The 18,582-nt window shown below is 42.8% G+C and overlaps 1 protein-coding gene, 3 non-coding genes and 1 pseudogene across 4 annotated transcripts in view; 4 read left to right on the plus strand and 1 right to left on the minus strand.

Annotated features, from left to right (window-relative positions):
* The first annotated feature begins 722 nt into the window (after positions 1 to 722).
* The window catches only part of Tex14 (testis expressed 14, intercellular bridge forming factor), a 127,094-nt gene continuing 109,234 nt past the window's right edge, over positions 723 to 18,582 (plus strand). The window contains exon 1 of the mRNA XM_037200667.1: positions 723 to 861. The gene's annotated coding sequence lies outside the window, so the exon portion shown is untranslated. The remainder of the gene's footprint in view (positions 862 to 18,582) is intronic.
* Positions 5,279 to 5,387, minus strand: LOC114699301. The gene has a single exon (XR_003735507.1). It is a non-coding gene; the product is annotated as a U6 spliceosomal RNA (small nuclear RNA).
* On the plus strand, positions 9,061 to 9,205 carry LOC114699310 (annotated as a pseudogene).
* On the plus strand, positions 14,411 to 14,574 carry LOC114699292. The gene has a single exon (XR_003735498.1). It is a non-coding gene; the product is annotated as a U1 spliceosomal RNA (small nuclear RNA).
* On the plus strand, positions 17,312 to 17,475 carry LOC114699303. Its single transcript, XR_003735509.1, has one exon. It is a non-coding gene; the product is annotated as a U1 spliceosomal RNA (small nuclear RNA).

An 18,582-nucleotide genomic window follows, 5' to 3' on the forward strand; every position in this document is an offset into this window, starting at 1 on the left:
CCACGCCGCGTGACGTCATGCGCACAGCGGAAGGGGCGGGGCTCGCGCGGCCTAGCCGCACGAGGCCGGGCTGCTGGGGAAATATCACAAGTGTCCACGCTGCGGCGTGGTCTTCCAATGTAGCTCAGCCGAAGCGCTTTTGGGGGGGTCCCTTTCCGAGGGTAGAGCTTGACAGTGAAAAGGCGAGGCTGGAGATGCAAGGCCCGGTAGTTTCTTGCCCTAGCTCTGGCCTGTTTCATGGGTTCCTCGAGTCTTTGGTAGAAATCATCTCTCGCCGGGCGGCGGCGGCGCACGCCTTTAATCTCAGTGCTCGGGAGGCAGAGGCAGGAGGATCTCTGTGAGTTCGAGGCCAGCCTGGGCTACCAAGTGAGTTCCAGGAAAGGCGCAAAGCTACACAGAGAAACCCTGTCTCAAAAAACAAACCAAAGAAAAAAAAAGAAAGAAAGAAAGAAAAAAGAAATCATCTCTCTAGGTGGAAGTAGCCGAAGCAGCAGCACCCGAACCCTGCTCAGTCGCCAGTTTCTCGGGGGGATACCCTCGAGACGTGTTGGGGGAGGTTCCTTGTGTGCCCGCACCCCAGGAATAGAGAGCCCTAGGCTCTTGCTAGCTGGGCCCCGGCTCTTGCTTCCTCCTGGCTTCTCCCGCCCTCGCGAGGGATTGTGGGCCAGCCCCCCCCCACCTTGGGGGGGCAGTAGTGAGGGGCCGTTGGCGCTCGAGCGCCCACGCACCCACGCACGCCTCCCACGCACGGCTCCAGTGGGTGAGGAGCCGGGCCTTCGCTCGGGAGCGTGGCGGTTTCTGAGAGGTTTCTGAGCGCATTCATGTCCACCGGCCTGCCTAGCGTATGAAGTAGCTGGAAAAGTAAGAAACCATGACTTCTGGTCTCCTCGTCCTCGTCGTCTACGCTGGGCCGCTCGAGTCCTAAGAGGGAGGGAGGGTCTGGACTCCTTTAGTAGCGGCGGAAGTGACCGCTTCCAAAACAGAACTTTTGGGGGGGAGATTGGCAGTTTGGAAGGTGACTTAGGAGGTCCTTTGCCTAAGAAGTGTGGAGATGATGTAATGAATCGTCTCGTATCCTACATTAAAATAAACCCTCTGCCGGGCGGTGGTGGCGCACGCCTTTTAATCCCAGCACTCGGGAGGCAGAGCCAGGCGGATCTCTGTGAGTTCGAGGCCAGCCCGGGCTACCAAGTGAATTCCAGGAAAGGCGCAAAGCTACACAGAGAAACCCTGTCTCAAAAAACAAACCAAAAAAAAAAAAAATTAAAATAAACCTTCTATGCTGGGCGGTGGTAGCGCACGTATTTGGTCCCAGCATTCGGGAGGCAGAGGCAGGCCAATCTCTGAGTTCAAGGCCAGCCGGCTCTACAGAGTGAGTTGCAGGATAGCCAGGGCTATTCAGAGAAACCCTGTCTTAAAAGACAAAATAAAATAAAATACCTCCTCAATTGTGGGATACAAGCATACACGACTCTCCCCGTTTGTACCCTACTTATCCATCACAGCTCTCTATTATTACAGTTCTTTTGTGGATATGTGCGGGCACACAAGCCACGGTGCTAGTGTGGAGATCAGAGGAGTTGATTCTCAGCGTCCATCCCGTGGGTCCTGGGGATGGAATTCGGGTTGTCAGGCTTGGCAACAGGGCCCTTTACCTGCTGAACTATCTCACCTCTCCTTTGGCAATGGTTCTTAGCCTGGATTTTTATTCAGAGCTTTAAGGAACTCTTTAAATACAGCAAATTGGTGTTTAAATACAAAGGGAGGAAGCAACATGTTGAGCAGTGTAGTTTTAAATATGCATTAAATATGCATATGTCATAAAGAGTATGAGGATTTTTTTTCCTTTTGTTTTATTTTACAATACCATTCAGTTCTATATATCAGCCACGGATTCCCTTGTTCTCCCCCTCCTCCCCCCCTCCCCTTCCCCCAGCCCACCCCCAGAGTATGAGGATGTTTAAGCACAGTTTTCTTGAAACTAAATTTTAAACCTAGAACCCTTCTTATTATCCTGAGCAATCTCCAAATTGTTTTTTGGTTTTTTGAGACAGGACTTCTCTGTGTAGTTTTGGTGCCTGTCCTGGATCTCCCTCTGTAGACTAGGCTGGCCTCGAACTCACAGAGATCCTTCTGGCTCTCCCTCCCGAGTGCTGGGATTAAAGGCTTACCCCACCACCGCAAGTGATCATGATGTGTGCTGGAGAGACAATTTGCAGTGGTCTGTCTTTGCAGTAGTCTGTCCTTCCACCATGTGGGTCCCAGAAGTCCAGGACAGGTCTTCAGGCTTGACTGCAAACACTTTTATCCACTCAGCCATCTCCCCAGCCCTTTAGGTTTTGTCTTTTTTTCTTCTTTATCAGAGCTAGTGAGATAGTTCAGTGGGTAAAGTGCGTGTTATGTAAGCATGAAGTTCAAGTCTCCAGAATGCTTTTAAAGCTGAGCATATTAGCACTTGGATAATCCTAGTGCTCCTACGTTGAGATGTGAAGTAGAGATAGGAAAGTCCTGGAAGCTTGTGGACCAGCTAGCCTAGCATATTCTGTGGTGTCTTTGTTAGGGCTACTATTGCCAAAAACAAGTTGAGGAGGAGAGGGTTTATTTGGCTTACACTTCCAGATCACAGTTCATCATCAAAGGAAGTGAGGGCGGGACCCTGAAAGCAGGAGCTGATGCAGAGGCCATAGAGGAGTGCTGCTTACTGGCTTCCTCCTCATAGCTTGCTCAGCCTTCTTTCTTATAGAACCCAGGACCACCAGCTCAGGGATGGATGGCACCACCCACAATGGGCTGGGCCCTCTCCCACCAATCACTAATTAAGAAAATGCTTTACAGGCTTACCTACAGCTCAGTCTTATGGAACCATTTTCTTCATTGAGGTTTCCTCCTCTCAGATGACTTTAGCTTGTGTCAGATTGGCATAAAACTAGCCAGCACAATTGGCTAACAACAGAAAGACCCGATTTCAAGGTGGAAGGTGCAGACCAATAACCAAAGCTGTTCACTGACCTCCACAAGCATTCCTCGGCACTGATGCACCCAATCTCCCTCACACAGATGCATGCCTTCACACAAATTTTTATAAGAAAAAATTTATCAGAGGCAGGACATGATGTCTCATATCTGTAATTCTAGCATTCAGAGGCTTGGGCAGGAAGACTGCCTCTAAGGACAGCCTGGTGTATTGAAGAACAGGCTAGCCAATGTTACATAACACCGGTCTCAAAAAAAAAAAAAAAAAGAAAAGGGTATGGTGTTTTACACCTTTAATCTAGGCACTAGGGAAGAGGGGTAGCCCTATGAGCTCTATATAACAAGTTCCAGGGTAGCCAGGATTATATAGCAAGATCCTGTCTCAAAAATAAAACAAAACAAAAACCCAGAAAAAGGCTGAGAGACAGTTCAGTGCATAACAGGAGCCTGTTTCTAAGCCTGGTGACTGTTGGTTGAACCCTCAGGCCCCCGTGGTGAAAGGAGACGGACTGACTCCTGAATGTTGCCCTCCAACCTCCATACATGCCCCCCTTTCAGAAAACAAATATATAAAATGTAATTGAAAACAAATATATAAAATATAATTGCAAAATAAATCTTTCTAGTGCTGGGATCCAGAGCCTCACACATGATAGACAAGTGGTTTACCAATTGAGCTACGTCTGCAATCCATTTATTCAAATTTGAGACATAGTCTGTGTTTCCAAAGCTGGCCTCAAATTTATAATCCTCTTGCTTCACCTCTGGAGTAGTGGGGTTATATGTATCACCATGCCTGACTCACTACTGTGTGGGTGGTGGTGTGTTTGGTTGCTTGGTTGGTAGGTTGGTTTTGAGGCAGGTTCTTTGTAGCCTAGGCTACCATAACTTACCATGCAGTACAAACTGGCCTCAAACGTGAGGCAGTCCTTGTACTTCAGCCTCCCAAGTGTTGGAATTACAGTTGTCAGCCACCATGCCATGTTACCAGTTTAAGAAAATAATTAAGTCAGGCAGTGGTGGCGCACGCCTTTAACCCCAGCACTCGGGAGGCAGAGGCAGGTGGATCTCAGTTCAAGGCCAGCCTGGTTTACAGAGTGAGTTCCAGGACTGCCCAGAGAAACCCTGTCTCAAACCAAAAAAAGAAAAGAAAAAGATATTAATAGGGAACCAAAGTGAAAGCTTAGTGGGTAATAGCATTTGCTGCCAAGCCCGAGTACCCGAGTTCTATCCCCAGGACCTACATGGTGGAGGAGAGAACCAGCTGATGCCCTCTGATCTACACACATGAGTTGTGGCACTTGCATGCAACTTCATAAACACAGACACTAAGTAAATGTAAAAAACTAAAAGTATAGTTAGAGCCAGGAGGATAGCTTGTTGGGGAAGGGACCTTTCTGCCAAACCTGACAATCTGAGTTTGACCTAGGACCTACCTGATTGAAGTAGAGAAGACAGACTTCCACAAGTTGTCCTCTGATTACCATATGCACGTCATAGCACCTTTATACCCAATAATAAATAAATAAAGCTAGGCTTCATACCACATAAATAAATAAATAAGGTAATGCTAGGGCCAGTAAGATGGGTCATTGGGTAGGATGCTTGCTTCCAAGTTTGAACAGTAGCATTCAATCCTCAGGGACCACATGGTGGGAGAAAAAAACTGACTCCCACAGGTTTTCCTCTGATTACATATACACTGTTCCATGGCACATACATGCCCACACACATATACACAATTAAATAAATAATGTTATCAACAATAAAGAAGTTAAAGTTAGAAAACTTCTATAAGTAGTATTTGAGCTTTGAAAATTTTGGTAATGATAGCTTAGTTCACACATAACTCCTTTTTCCCTTTCAGGCATCGTTCAGATTTCAAATTATCTTGACATTTTTATTTTTCTTTTCTTTTTTAATTTTTTTTTTTTATTATTATATAGACAGTGTTCTGCCTGCATGTATGCCTGCACGCCAGAAGAGGGCACTAGGTCTCATTACAGATGGTTGTGAGCCATTATGTGGTTGCCGGGAATTGAATTCAGGACCTTTGAAGAGCAGCCAGTGCTCTTAACCTCTGAGCCATCTCTCCAGTCCCCCCTTCCCCTTCTTTAATAACTTATTTACTTTTGTTTTATGTGCATTGGTATTTTGCCTGCATGTATGTCTGTGTGAGGGTGTCAGATCTTGGCGTTACAGTCATTTGTGAGGTGCCACATGGTGCTGGGAATTGAACCCAGTTCCTCTGGAGAACAGCCAGTGCTCTTAACAGCTGAGTCATCTTTCCAGCCCCTCTATTTTTCTTAATATGGAATGCTTTGCAAATTCTCATGTCATCCTTGCACAGGGGCCATATGAATCTTTTTTTGTATCATTCCAGTGTTAGTAAATGTGTTTTTCAAAGCAAGCACTTAACATTAACTCCACACCAGAGAGGTGATGTTTTATTTATAGATTGTATATATACATATGTGTATGTGTGTTCATATTTAATACCAGCACTCAGGAGTGAGTTTGGGGCCAGCATGCTCAATATAGTGAGTTCCACGGCAGCCAAGGCTAGTGAAACTCAGTCTCAAAAATAAAATAAAAATAATAAAAAATAAAATAGCTGACAAATAGTCAAATGTAGATCAGTTGCCTGGCACATGTGAGCCCCAGAGTTCAATTTCCAGCACTTGAAAGGAAAAGAAAAAAGAAAAAGATGAGAATACTTCCTGCTTCCATCGTAGAATCCCTTCCCTGGGTCCCTTTTTTTCTTCTCCAGTCAGACGTCTCTGTTTTCATTTGTCACTTCTTAGAGTTTGTTGTTGTTTTGTTGTTGTTTTTTTTTTTTAACTTTATTTTATGTGCATGGGTGTCAGATCCCATGGAACTGGAGTCACAGACAGTTGTGAGCTGCCATGTAGGGGCTGGGAATTGAACCCCGATCCTCTGGAAGAGCAACCAGTGCTCTTAACTGCTGAGCCATCTCTCTAGCCCTGTCACATCTTAGTTTTTGTTTTTTGTTTCATTGTTTTTTGACTTTTCAAGACAAGGTTTTTCTGTGTGATAGTCCTGGCTGTCCTGTAACTCACTCTGTAGACCAGGCTGGCCTTGAACTCACAGAGATCTGCCTCTGCCTCGAAAGTGCTGAGATTAAAGGCTTGCTCTACCACTGCCTGGCCACTTCTTAGTTTTAGTAAAATATTTAAAACAGCATTGTTAGGATGGAGCCATGACTGTCAGTGAAGATCACTGACTGCTCTTCCAGCAGATCCAGCACCCATACACGTTTTTTTTTTTTTTTTGGTTTTTTTTTTTGGTTTTTCGAGACAGGGTTTCTCTGTGTAGCTTTGCGCCTTTCCTGGAACTCACTCTGTAGCCCAGGCTGGCCTCGAACTCACAGAGATCCGCCTGCCTCTGCCTCCCGAGTGCTGGGATTAAAGGCGTGCGCCACCACCGCCCGGCTTTTTTTTTTTTTTTTTAAAGCATTGTTTCACACACATACTCATATTAAATCAAAGATGGCTCCAGCTGACAAGGTGGGGGAAGCCTTGCCTCTCTCAGCTTTGTAGCGAGTCCTTTTCTCACTGGCTCTGTTTTTACTCAATGTTTCTCTCTCTCTCTCTTTTTGTTTTTTGTTTTTGTTTTTGAGACAGGTTTCTTTTGTGTAACAGAACTGGAACTCACTCTATAGGCCAGACTGGCCTTGAACTCAGATCTGCCTGCCTCTGCCTCCCGAGTGCTAGAATTAAAGGCAAGCCTTACCAAGCCTGGCGTGTTTGTCTCTCTCTCTTTTAAGATATAAAACTTAAGCTAAGTTATTTGGGCAGAGGAAAGAATACCGGAAGAATCCTGTAAATAAAATGACTTGGGAAATAGGGTGATTCTGGTGTGGTCTTAAGAGACTATTGAAGAATACTGCTTATCTTTGTATTTGAGTTCTCTAAAGGAATAGAACTGGTAGAATGAGTCTGTATTAAAGGGTGATTTATTAGAGTGGCCTACAGACTGTAATCTAACTGACTCAATTGTGGTTGTCTACTGACAGAAAAGCCAAGAATCGTGTAGTGTTTTAGTCTACAAGGCTAGACGTACGTCCAGTTGATCTTCAATCTATGTTGGAATCCTGAAGAAAGGTTCTAACACCAGTGAAGGAATGCCTCAGCAGCATGGTAGTGAGGACAAGCAGGCAAAAAGCCAGGATTAAAGGCATATGCTGCCACGACAGGCCCACTTAATCTACATTTTAGCAGTGCACACACTGGATTTTCAAATATAGTTTGGCCATGTCATCTTTTCACATTTGCTTAATGAAACACACCAGAAATCACATAATTAGCACCAAACCTTTGAAGAGAAGAACTATTTTATCTTTTTCAGCTTTTAATCTCTAGAGATCATCTTTGCCTTTCAGTTTTATTTCAGTAGTCTCAGCAGTGGTACTAGGAAAACCAGTAGAAGGGGTGTGGAATATGTAGATACACTCAGCAGCTCCTGGTTGTTTATACTATCAACCTTTATTCATACTCCATTCTCTCCCTCTCCCTCCCCCTTTCCCCTCCCCCTCCCTTTCCTTCACACCTTTTTGTCTCAGGCAGCCCGGGCTCAGCTTTGTAGCTGAGGATGAACTTGAACTTCTGATCCTCCTGCCTCCACCTCCTGAGTGCTGGCATTACAGGCATGTGCCATTACAGCCCATGCTGAGAATCAAACCCACAGCTTTATGCATACGTACTAGGCAAGCATTCTAATAGTTGAGCTACAACCCCAGCTCTGTAGGCCGCTAGTTCTTCATATTTTGGGAGACCTAATGTGTAATATATTGCTGCTTGGGTATTGTGGTTTGGAAATTCTTTGCCCTACAATTGCAGAAGTCTGTCCTCGTTTGATTTTTGTTGCTGTGATAAGCACTGTGACCAAGAACAACATGGTGAGGAAAGAGCTTGTTTCGTCTTCCAAGTTACAGTCCAGCACTGAAGACAGTCAGAGCAGGAACTTAAAGAGGAACCCATGGAGGAGCACTGTGTAATCACTTGCTTCCAGTTCATGGTCCTTTCTTATATAGTCCATACCTACTTGCTTACCCATGGTACTGACCACAGGGTCCTGGTCCTTCCCACACCTCTTAGCAATCAAGAACATGCTCTACAGATATGTTCCCAGGCCAATCTGATAGAGAAAGTTCTTCAGTTAAGGTTTCCTACTGGGCAGAGGTAGTGCAGGCCTTTAATCCCAGAACTTGGAAGGCAGAGGCAGGTGGATTTCTGAGTTCAAGGACAGCCTGGTCTACAGAGTAAGTTCCAGGACAGCCAGGGCTACACAGAGAACCCTGTCTCAAAACAACAAAAATTGAGCAGGCTTTTAAGACATGGACCATATTAGTGGTGTGATACTGTTTTACCTGTTAGTGGTTCAGAAATCTTTTGTGTTTAAAGCTTATATTTTGCTTCTTTTTCTTCCTACAGTTTGGCATTATTCCTATAACAGATTACCACAGGCTGAATTGATGTAAATTTATCACACATGTGGTGGGTTGTAAGGATTGCAGTATTGTAGTTCACTTGAATGTCATCCTACAGCCAAAAAGGGCTGTATTTCAGGAAGTTTTGGAGGCTCTCCAGGAGATTTACTACCTTAACCTTTCAAGCTTCCGGAGGCTTCCACATTCCTTAAATATGACCCCTTCTCCCACCTTCCAAGTATGCTAAGCAATTTAGTGTCTTGTCTCTGACTTCTGTTGTTACCTCTGTATTTTCCTAGCTCTTTTGTGTGCTGTGTGATTTACTTTAGACTCACCTGGGTAACTCAGGATACTCTCTCCATCTCAACTACTTAATCACACCTGCAAAATCCCCTTTGCAGTGATGGAAAAGACAGATTCACAGATTCCCAGTGGGTCATTCCGCTTGCCATATCAACAAAAACCTCATACATTTTTAGGATTCTGAAAATACAACAGTATTCAAAGTTTAGTTCAGCTTTTGTAATTACAAAAGGCTTTCGTGCCCTAAGTAATAGAATAACAATAGGATGAAGAGGCTTTACATATGTTTAACGTGTTTAGAATCTGATGGTGAAATGCTGGGTAACCAGTAACCGCTACTTACCTAAAGTAGAGGTGGTTTTCCCAGAGTAAGGTTCACCCAATGCACTCCAGATGTGCTGACCTCTGTGGTTTTCCCAAATGCTGGAAACTTGACTGTGATTTGTGGTAGAGAACAACTCTGTTAATGCTCTATGTACTGTATTGTTTAACATCGGAAGCTGTTTGGGGACTTTTTGCTAATGTAGGGTAGTTTGAACCACACTTGGGAAGTTGGTGCAGAAGCAGTTTAGTGACAGTTCCCCTTCATGTGACAGCAGTCTCCTAAATGCTGGTCTTAATTAAAGACATGGGCTGGAGAGGTGGCTCAGAGGTTAAGAGAACTGGCTGTTCTTCATAGGTCCTGAGTTCAATTCCCAGCAACCACATGATGGCTCACAACCATCTTTAGTGAAACCTGGTGCTCTCTTCCAGCCTGCAGGGATGCAGGCAGAACACTGTATGCATAATAAATGAATAAATAAATAAATAAATACTTAAAAAAAATTAAAGACGTGTGTTACCACCCACTTGCCACATTCACAGTTTTTAAGAAAGCGTATTTGTGAAGCTGGGGAAAGGCTTACCAATCCATTTACTTGCCCAGCCCAGATTACAGAATACACTTTTGAAGCTCAACAATTGTACGAAACTTGAAAAAGGGAGTGGGTGTGGTGGCACACGCCTTTAATCCTGGCGCTCCGGGGCACAGAGGCAGGCGGATCTCTGTAAGTTTGAGGCCAGCTTAGTCTATGTAGGAAGTTCCAGGATAGTGAAAGCTACGTAGTGACACCCTGTCTTCAAAAAAAAAAAAAAAAAAAAAAAAGCACTAAAATCAAATGGAAATCTGGAAAGGAAAGGATTTGAGGAAATAAACAATAAAACCATAGGGAAGAAGCAGCATGAAGAGTTTGTCTGTCTGGTTTACCAGCCCTTCTGATGCAGGTACAAATGTCAGGAGAGCTCATTAACGGTAATCTTTGACCAAAACCCACCACAGTGCTACTTGGTTCATGACATGGCTAATGGAGGAGATAGTGGCAGGGATTGGGAGAGAAATGGTAAAAGATGAGAATGATGCAGGGGAGTATGGAGATTACTTACAAGAACACTGGAAGATCCCATCACAGTCACCCCATCCCTGAGTAATGTTGCCTGAGGTTAGGGATGTCTTCTAGAACAGGGTGTCCTCACACTACACACAGCGTGTAGTCAATGATGACCCCTTTCTGAGTACTAAGTTCTGAGAATATAGGGAGACCCCACCATACACAGTACTGGAGATCAAACCCATGGCATGCTAGGCAAGCAAACATTCTGCTTACTGAACTATGTTCTCAGACCAAGAGAGAACATAGTTCCTTTCTTTTTCTCTCTTTTTAAAAAACATTTATTTGTTCATATATTTAATGTATGTGAGTGCTCTGTCTTCATGCACACCAGAAGGAATCTGATCCCATTATAGATGGTTGTGAGCCATCATGTGTTTGCTGGGAATTGAACTCAGGACTTCTGGAAGAGCACTCAAGTGCTCTTAACTGATGAGCTATCTCTTCAGCCCCCAAAAATAGTTTCTTTGTGTATATGTGTGTGTATACACATGTGGGTGCACATGAGTGGCGAAGCCAGAAGCCACAATGTTAGTATGAAAGTTGTGAGGATGTTTTTTGTTTATTAGGTGTTGATTTTTATTGTTGTTGCTTTGAGACAGGGTCCCACTATGTAGCCCTGGCTAACCTGGAACTGGATATGTAGACAAGGCTGGCCTTGAACTCACAGAGAAGATCTGCCTGCCTCTGCCTTAAAAGTGCTAGGATTAAAGGTGTGTGCCATTGTGCCTCGCCTAGTTGTTATTAAAACAGGGAAGAATAAAAATGTACAACAGAAGCTGGAAAGATAGCTTAATGGTTAAGAGTACTGGCTCCTCTTCCAGAGGACCCAGATTCCCAGCACTCACATGGCTGCTCACAACCATCGTAACTCCAATTCCTCTGACCACCTCAGCTAGCTTCCATGGGTACCAGGCATGTATGTGGGTGCATAGACATATATGTAGCCAATACACACATACACATTATATAGATGGATGGATGGATAGACAGACATATAAATGGATAGATAGATAGAGATAGATAAAGAGAAAGAAAAAAGTTTTTAAGTTGGGCCTGGAGAGATGGCTTAGCAGTTAAGAATGCTTGCTGCTCTCTCCGAAGACCCATACTCGCTTCCTAACACTTACATGGTGTCTTCCAATCATCTGTAACTGTAGTTCTAGGGAATCTGACCTCCTCTTCTGGGTTTTTCAAACACAAGGCACACTCATGGTGTACGTATATATATATATATATATATATATATATATATATATATATATATATATAGACAAAACATTCATACATATAAAATAAACCTAAAAATGAAAATTTCTTATGTATAGCTGTATGTGTGTCGTGGTGACTTTTGTATGTCCATCTGCCTTTCCTAATATTTTGTATAACACACAATCATCGTGTAGTTTGTAGTCTGTACAGTTCCTTCCACTTAGTAGATTTTGAGGTCCATGCATGATGTCACCTGTGTTGCTAGTTCCTTCTTTTAGACAAGAATTTTACCATGTAGCCCCAGCTGACTAGGAACTCCTCATGTAGCCCAGGCTGGCCTTGGACTCAGGGATCCTCCTGCCTCTCTACCTCCTGAATGCAGGAATTAAAGGACCGTGCTACTATACTCTACAGATAGTTTCTTTTTATTACTGAATATTACATACTGGATGAAAACAGGGCTCCTTTTAAATGCCTGGCCTATTTGGGCTATACTAATAGTTATAAAAATAAAATAAAAAAATAATTTGAGGTTGGGGATTTAGCTCAGTGGTAGAGTGCTTGCCTAGCAAGCACAAGGCCCTGGGTTTGATCCTCAGCTCAAAAAAAAATCAAAACTTTAATTTGCATATATGTCATTCTGTAAACATGTTTTCTATTTCTTTTGAGAAAATATGTAGGAATGACTACATTATTTGGAAGTATATAACTTTTTCAGAAACTATTAAACTGTTTTTTCAAAATGACTACTGTTTTACATTCTCACCAGCAAAACCTAAGTTTCTTTTTCTCTATTTATTTTGAGACAGGTCTCCCTGGCTGGCCTGGAACTTGATTTATAGACCAGTCTAGTTTTGCCTATGCCTCCCAGGTACTGGGATTAAAGCAGTAGGCCACATATCTGGCCTGCCAGCATTTGATATTACCAGATATTTTTATATGTGTAGTGTTAAGGATCAAATTCACAACCCCGTGTGTACTAGATAAGCATTCTACCACTGATTTAAATTCCAAAACCCACTTTTATGGATTGTAGTTAGTGTATAATAATACTTTATTGGTTTGGACTTTAATATTTTTTAACTACGTGTATATATGAGACTTTGTGTGTGAGATGTGCACATGTGCGTACAGGTGCCCACAGAAGCCACAAGAGTGTTGGATCCCCTGGATCTGGAGTTACATGTGGTTGTGAATGTCCTGACATGGGTGTTAGAAACCCCTCATTCAAGCTTTTTAAAAGAAAATAGTCATGTACTATGATGGTTAATATGACATTTAGACTTACTATGCTTGAGAGACCAAAAAGCAAAAAATACATACATATATAAAATATACACATAATGTATATATCTATATCTATATGCCTGGTGTCATACCTGTAATCCTGTAATCCCAGGATTTGGGAAGCTGAGGCAAGAGGATCTCCAGTTTAAGACAGAGCCTGAGCTACATAATGAGAAACGGAAAGGACTAATAGCAGACTATTAAATCAAGTGTTTGTGGAATGCTTCTGAATCCAGGAGCCTATGCTATAGGTCTCCCCTTTTCTCTAATCTCTGATAGGTCTTTATTTCACTTCTACACCTAAACTATGTTCAGTACTATAGCTAGAGTCCTTTCATTCTTCTCCAGGAAAATCTTTGCAGCCAGTCTAAGCTGTATGTAGACTGGTGTCCAGAGTCCTTTTCATCTGTGCCCTACTATTCTTTTTCTGAGCCAGGAGCCTGTAAACAGATACTCCTCCTTAGCTTTAAGACTAGTGTGTGTAGTATGTAGGTAAGACATACTTTTCTTTGCCTACAATGAGCGTATTCCCATTTTTTCTTTTTTCTTTAACATTTATTTTAATTATACAATAGATTAAGTAATGATTAAACACTACTTAAAAGCACTTTCTTCTTACACCCAAATCCTGGTTACCCTTTCATTCTTTCCAGAGCTTCTGTTCTTTAAGAAATAATATACAAGCCGGGCGGTGGTGGCGCACGCCTTTAATCCCAGCACTCGGGAGGCAGAGGCAGGTGGATCTCTGTGAGTTCGAGGCCAGCCTGGGCTACCAAGTGAGTTCCAGGAAAGGCGCAAAGCTACACAGAGAAACCCTGTCTCGAAAAACCAAAAAAAAAAAAAAAAAAAAAGAAAGAAATAATATACAATGTCTTCTTAATCTTTAAGATGTGCCTCAAGCTGGGTATGCTGGTGTACACCTTATAATAATCCGAGCACCATGGGGGTCTGAAGCAGTTGGGTTGTCATAAATTTGAGGCCATCCTAGGACTACAGAGCAAGTCTTTCAAACAAGCAAACAAATCAAAACTGAAAGTCTGTTCTCTTCTTCGACCATGTAGGTCTCTGGAATCAAACCCCATTTGTCAGCCTTGGAGGCAAGCACCCTTACTGCTCATGAACCATCAGTCTGAACATTTTTACATCTGTCAGGCAGCATAAGACCGTCCACAAATAATATGCATTGAAAGCTAACCATTCTGTACCCGTTCCCACATCTGTAAAAATGGGGGAATGATAGTAACAGCCTCGTAACTTGCAAAGATTAAATTTAGTGTCCTATGTAAAAGAACGAAAGGCCCCTCCTGCTTCTGTCGTTGCAGCTGCTCTTGTTGTTACTCTTAACCTTGATTCACACTAAGCTATGCATCCGATTCCTGTGCTTATGAAAGAAAATTCCTACAGTGTTCTAGGAGGCTACAAAACAAAAGACACAGCCAACTACCACCTAATGGGCTCATTGGTATTCGCGTGCTGACAGGGAGGTAGTTCCGGTATCAGGAAGTGAGTCACTATGGAGGTGGTACTATGTAGATTGAGATTCAGGAGCAGACTGGGAAAAGCTGCTACTTCCACATTTGTGGTTTTTGGAGTGTAGTTTTGGGGAAATCACAAGACTGCCAATCCTCCTAAGAGTTTCCAAATGTTGGAACCTACTGTGATAACGATACAGAGATTTTTTAATGAGGGCTTAAGTTTGCACCGTAACTTTAAAATGGTATGCACACCAGGCTGTTCAGGCTACATGCTGCTACAACTCATACTTACCTGGCAGGGGAGATACCATGATCACGAAGGTGGTTTTCCCAGGGCGAGGCTTATCCATTGCACTCCGGATGTGCTGACCCCTGCGATTTCCCCAAATGCGGGAAACTCGACTGCATAATTTGTGGTAGTGGGGGACTGCGTTCGCGCTCTCCCCTGATTATTCTGGTTGAAAAGAAGACAAGCTCTTACAAGATATATAGCTTTCTTATATTTCTAATTTTTAGGTGCCAAAAATGCCACTGGAAGTCCTTAGGTTTTTTGCTTTCTTTTTATATTTTACTGCTTCGTGTGCTTAGCAGCAATTATGTTTTTACTAGTGTTTCTGTAACTTCCTGTAGTTTTTAAACACTTTTGATCTGTTTAATTGAATCTGGTTAATACATACATAGGCTTTCCCTCTGTTTCTGAATTCTTTCCTACACCCAGCAACTTGATCATGTTTAGTGTCTCCAGAACTTAGGGTGTATTATATATGACCTCTAAATTTACTTAAAAGTTTAAATACTTGCCATTAGAAATAATAGTCTGAGTGACACTTCTACTTATTTGTCTCCAGTTTGTAAATGAGTGGAGAGCAGAGGTGGTCTCCATACAGACTACCTGATCAAGGCTATGTAATTTGTTTGATTTTTGTAAAGCATAAACAAAATTTAAAAGGGGATAGAGTGGACTGTAGGTTAGTAGTAGAATATGTGCCTAGCATGTTCAGGTTACTAGATTCAAATCAGCACTGAAAAAATAAGTAAAAAGATAGGTTGTAACTTTAACTCTGTGTGTTGAGTGTTTTTGCTTGCATGTAAATATGTGTACCACATGCATGCCTGGCCCCTAAGGAAGTCAGAAAAGGGCATCGGATACCCTGGAACTCCATACAATTAAGGATATTTGTGTGAGAGCCACCACATGTGGAGTGCACAACTGTAGTTCAAATATTAGGGAGGTAGAAGCAGAAGACTCGTGCATTCATAGTCATCCTCTTCCACATAACAAATTGGAGACCTGCCTGGATAGGGTCATATCTCAGCACCAGTAATTTAATATATTAACAGTTTTAAGTGTGTGTAATATACAGTAGTATTTCAACAATTTAGGGTTCAGTGGATGACTCTGATACATCCATCTTCATTACTATGATGGATGTTCTTTCCAACTTAGACCACTTATCTCTCATCTTACTCATATCTCGTTTCCTTTTTGCAGATCTTTGGACAGCATAGTAATTTCTTTTTGTTGTTGTTGTTTCTTTTTTTTTTTCCGAGACAGGGTTTCTTTGTGCAACAGCCCTGGTTGTCCTGGAAGTCTTGTTGTAGACCAGTCTGTCCTCGAACTCGGGGATCCGCCTACCTCCCAAGTGCTGGGATTAAAATCGAGCACCACCACCACCACCACCACCACCGCCCGGCTTTAGCCCTTTTTTATTAATAGTAGCTCGAGCTCCTGCCTCTGCAGTCTGTTAGTGTCCAAGCTCAGGAGTACAGCGTTTTAAAAGACAAAATCATCATTACATCAGTGCTTAGGGGAGGGAGGTTACATTAGTGAGGGATTTAGAGTGGCCTGGTAACATCTGCTTTCTTTTCAAGGCTTAGATGTATATTCCAGACACTGTAACACATTTGGACCATTACCAAGGTCATGGACAGACCTGAAGTGTTGCCAAGGGGGAATTGGATATTGGAGGTGGGGCAGGATGGCATTACCTTAGTCATTTCATCACGCTTTATCCATGAAGAGAGGATATATCTAGTTCTTACACTGAAAGTTGTGAGCGTTAAACTTGTGGTAGTGGTGGGAAGACTGTTTCATGTTTTTCTTCTGACATTTTTAGTGTTGAAAGACAGGTTGCTGCTGACAATGCTTTCTGAAGCTTAGGAGTATTATTTGTTCCTTTAACTTTCTTTTCTTTCTTTCTTTTTTTTTTTTTAAGAATTAGAATTTTTTTTTTTTAAGATTTTATTTATTTACTATGTATACGGAAGAGGGAACCAGATCTCATTACAGATGGTTGTGAGCCACCATGTAGTTGCTGGGAATTGAACTCAGGACCTCTGGAAGAGCGGTCAGTGCTCTTAACCACTGAGCCATCTCTCCAGCCCTCCTTTAACTTTCAATGAGAGCATGTAATTGGCTAGGTGGGTTTGTTTGTTTATTATTTATTTCTCGCTCTGGTTGCAAAAGGAAGAAGTATTCTGAGTCTCTGAGGGCACTGCAGGCTCACAAACCGTCCCATACACTGTTAGAAAGAGAAGTTCTATGAGCAGTCCGATATGGGTCAAAGCCCTATCTCCAGCCCCACATTAGTTAGCACACCACAAGGCTGCATACTTTGTGAGAACAAGAGTCGGTTTAAATCCAGGCAACATTTTACAAGTACTCAGTCCTCACGGAATTTTTGTGGTTGACAGAATTCTCTGCAATTTTGGGAAATGGAAACACCAAGGATTTGATTGATTCTCTTAAATGCAGCAGCGATTGACTTGAAACAACCTATCTTGCTGCCTTCTTGAGAGTAGTCTCCCCACACGTCATGCCAAATCCATAAGAAAACTTCTGTTAGTAGCAAATGATGCAAGAAAAAAATGTAAAATCTACCATTGTAGAGAGGAGTGGTTTAAGAGTTAACGCAACCGGAAGAGAAATGCAAAGAAAACCATGAGAGGAAGCTGTCACTAAAAGGGGCGGGGATATGCAGATAGTCCTAAGCTGGTCTGTATTCTAGTACTTTTTTGTACAGAAGCATTTTCAGCAAGCATTTAAAAGTTTTTGTTCTTATCTATATCATATAAAACAACTGTGTAGTCTCGAGAGGAAGGCAAAACAATTTGTAATGTAATTGACCATGACTGATAAGTGTGTCGATGATCAGGGTAGGACAGTACAGAGGCGGCCACAACTCATACTTACCTGGCAGGGGAGATACCATGATCACGAAGGTGGTTTTCCCAGGGCGAGGCTTATCCATTGCACTCCGGATGTGCTGACCCCTGCGATTTCCCCAAATGCAGGAAACTCGACTGCATAATTTGTGGTAGTGGGGGACTGCGTTCGCGCTCTCCCCTGGTGTTGTGGTTGAATGTCAGGCCAATTAGCTTCCTGCAAGTTTGAGCTCTATCTCATAAACGCCTGTCTCTGCTTGGGTTTAACGGCTTGATAGGCTCTATGTTATGTATATGTTGGGTCTTCCTGTATTAGTTGTTTAGTAGACAGTAACTTGTTAGTTTTCTTTGCCTCTCTTCCAGCTTGTTTTATCTCTTGAAACAGAATGTTGTGATGATATATTTCTCTAACTTTTTAAAAAGCACTTTTCATTTTAATCAGAATAAATTCAAAAGCTGTATTTCTGAGCAGTAACCTACAATCTCGGAGCCTCCTGACTAAATTAGTTTTAAGTCCTGCTCCGGTTCATCTCCCCCTACCCCTCTTTATGTAGAGTGCCCTTGATGCTTGTGCTTGTTGGTTCACTGAGACTTTAGAACCCGGCTACCGAGCATTGTGATGACAGTGGTGTCATTTAAACAGTCTCACAGAGTGTCTGTCACAGTTAGGACAACAGTAGGTGACTTAGGACTATTTTGTACTGCTCTAACAAAATGGCTGGATAATTTATATTAAATAGAAGATTCTTTGTGTGTATGGTGGTTTAAATTAGAATGGCCTCCAAAGGCTCGTAGGTTTGAATACTTGGTCTCCACTCGTGGAACTGTTTAGAAAAGGATTAGAATGTGTGTTCCTGCTGGAAGTAGAGGTAGGCGTACGTCTGTTCGAGGCCAGTCTGGTCTACATAGTGAGCTCCAGGACAGCCAGGGCTACATAGTGAGACCCTGCCTACAAACTAACAAGCAAAAAAAGTAAGATAGTGTGTTTTTTTATTTTAGGAACGGTCTCTGTAGAATGCAATAGCCTCAAATATATGATTCTTCTGCCTCAGCAGAATTACAGCATGAACTGCAACAGCATGAACTGCAAGAGCCTGCTTTGGGGGCGGGGCAGGGGGAGTTGGGAGGGGCACAAAAGGGGTTTCTTGTAGTCCAGGCTAGTGATCAACCTCTTGTGTAGCTGATGATCTCCTGGTCTCCAAGCCTGTGACCTTGAGCTCCTGATCCTCCTCCCTCTACCTTCCAATAGAAATACAGGAGTGCACCACTATGCCCCATTCTTTGTTTTTGA

This window comes from Peromyscus leucopus, chromosome 8b (genome assembly GCF_004664715.2).
Source record: "Peromyscus leucopus breed LL Stock chromosome 8b, UCI_PerLeu_2.1, whole genome shotgun sequence".
NCBI lineage: Eukaryota > Metazoa > Chordata > Mammalia > Rodentia > Cricetidae > Peromyscus > Peromyscus leucopus.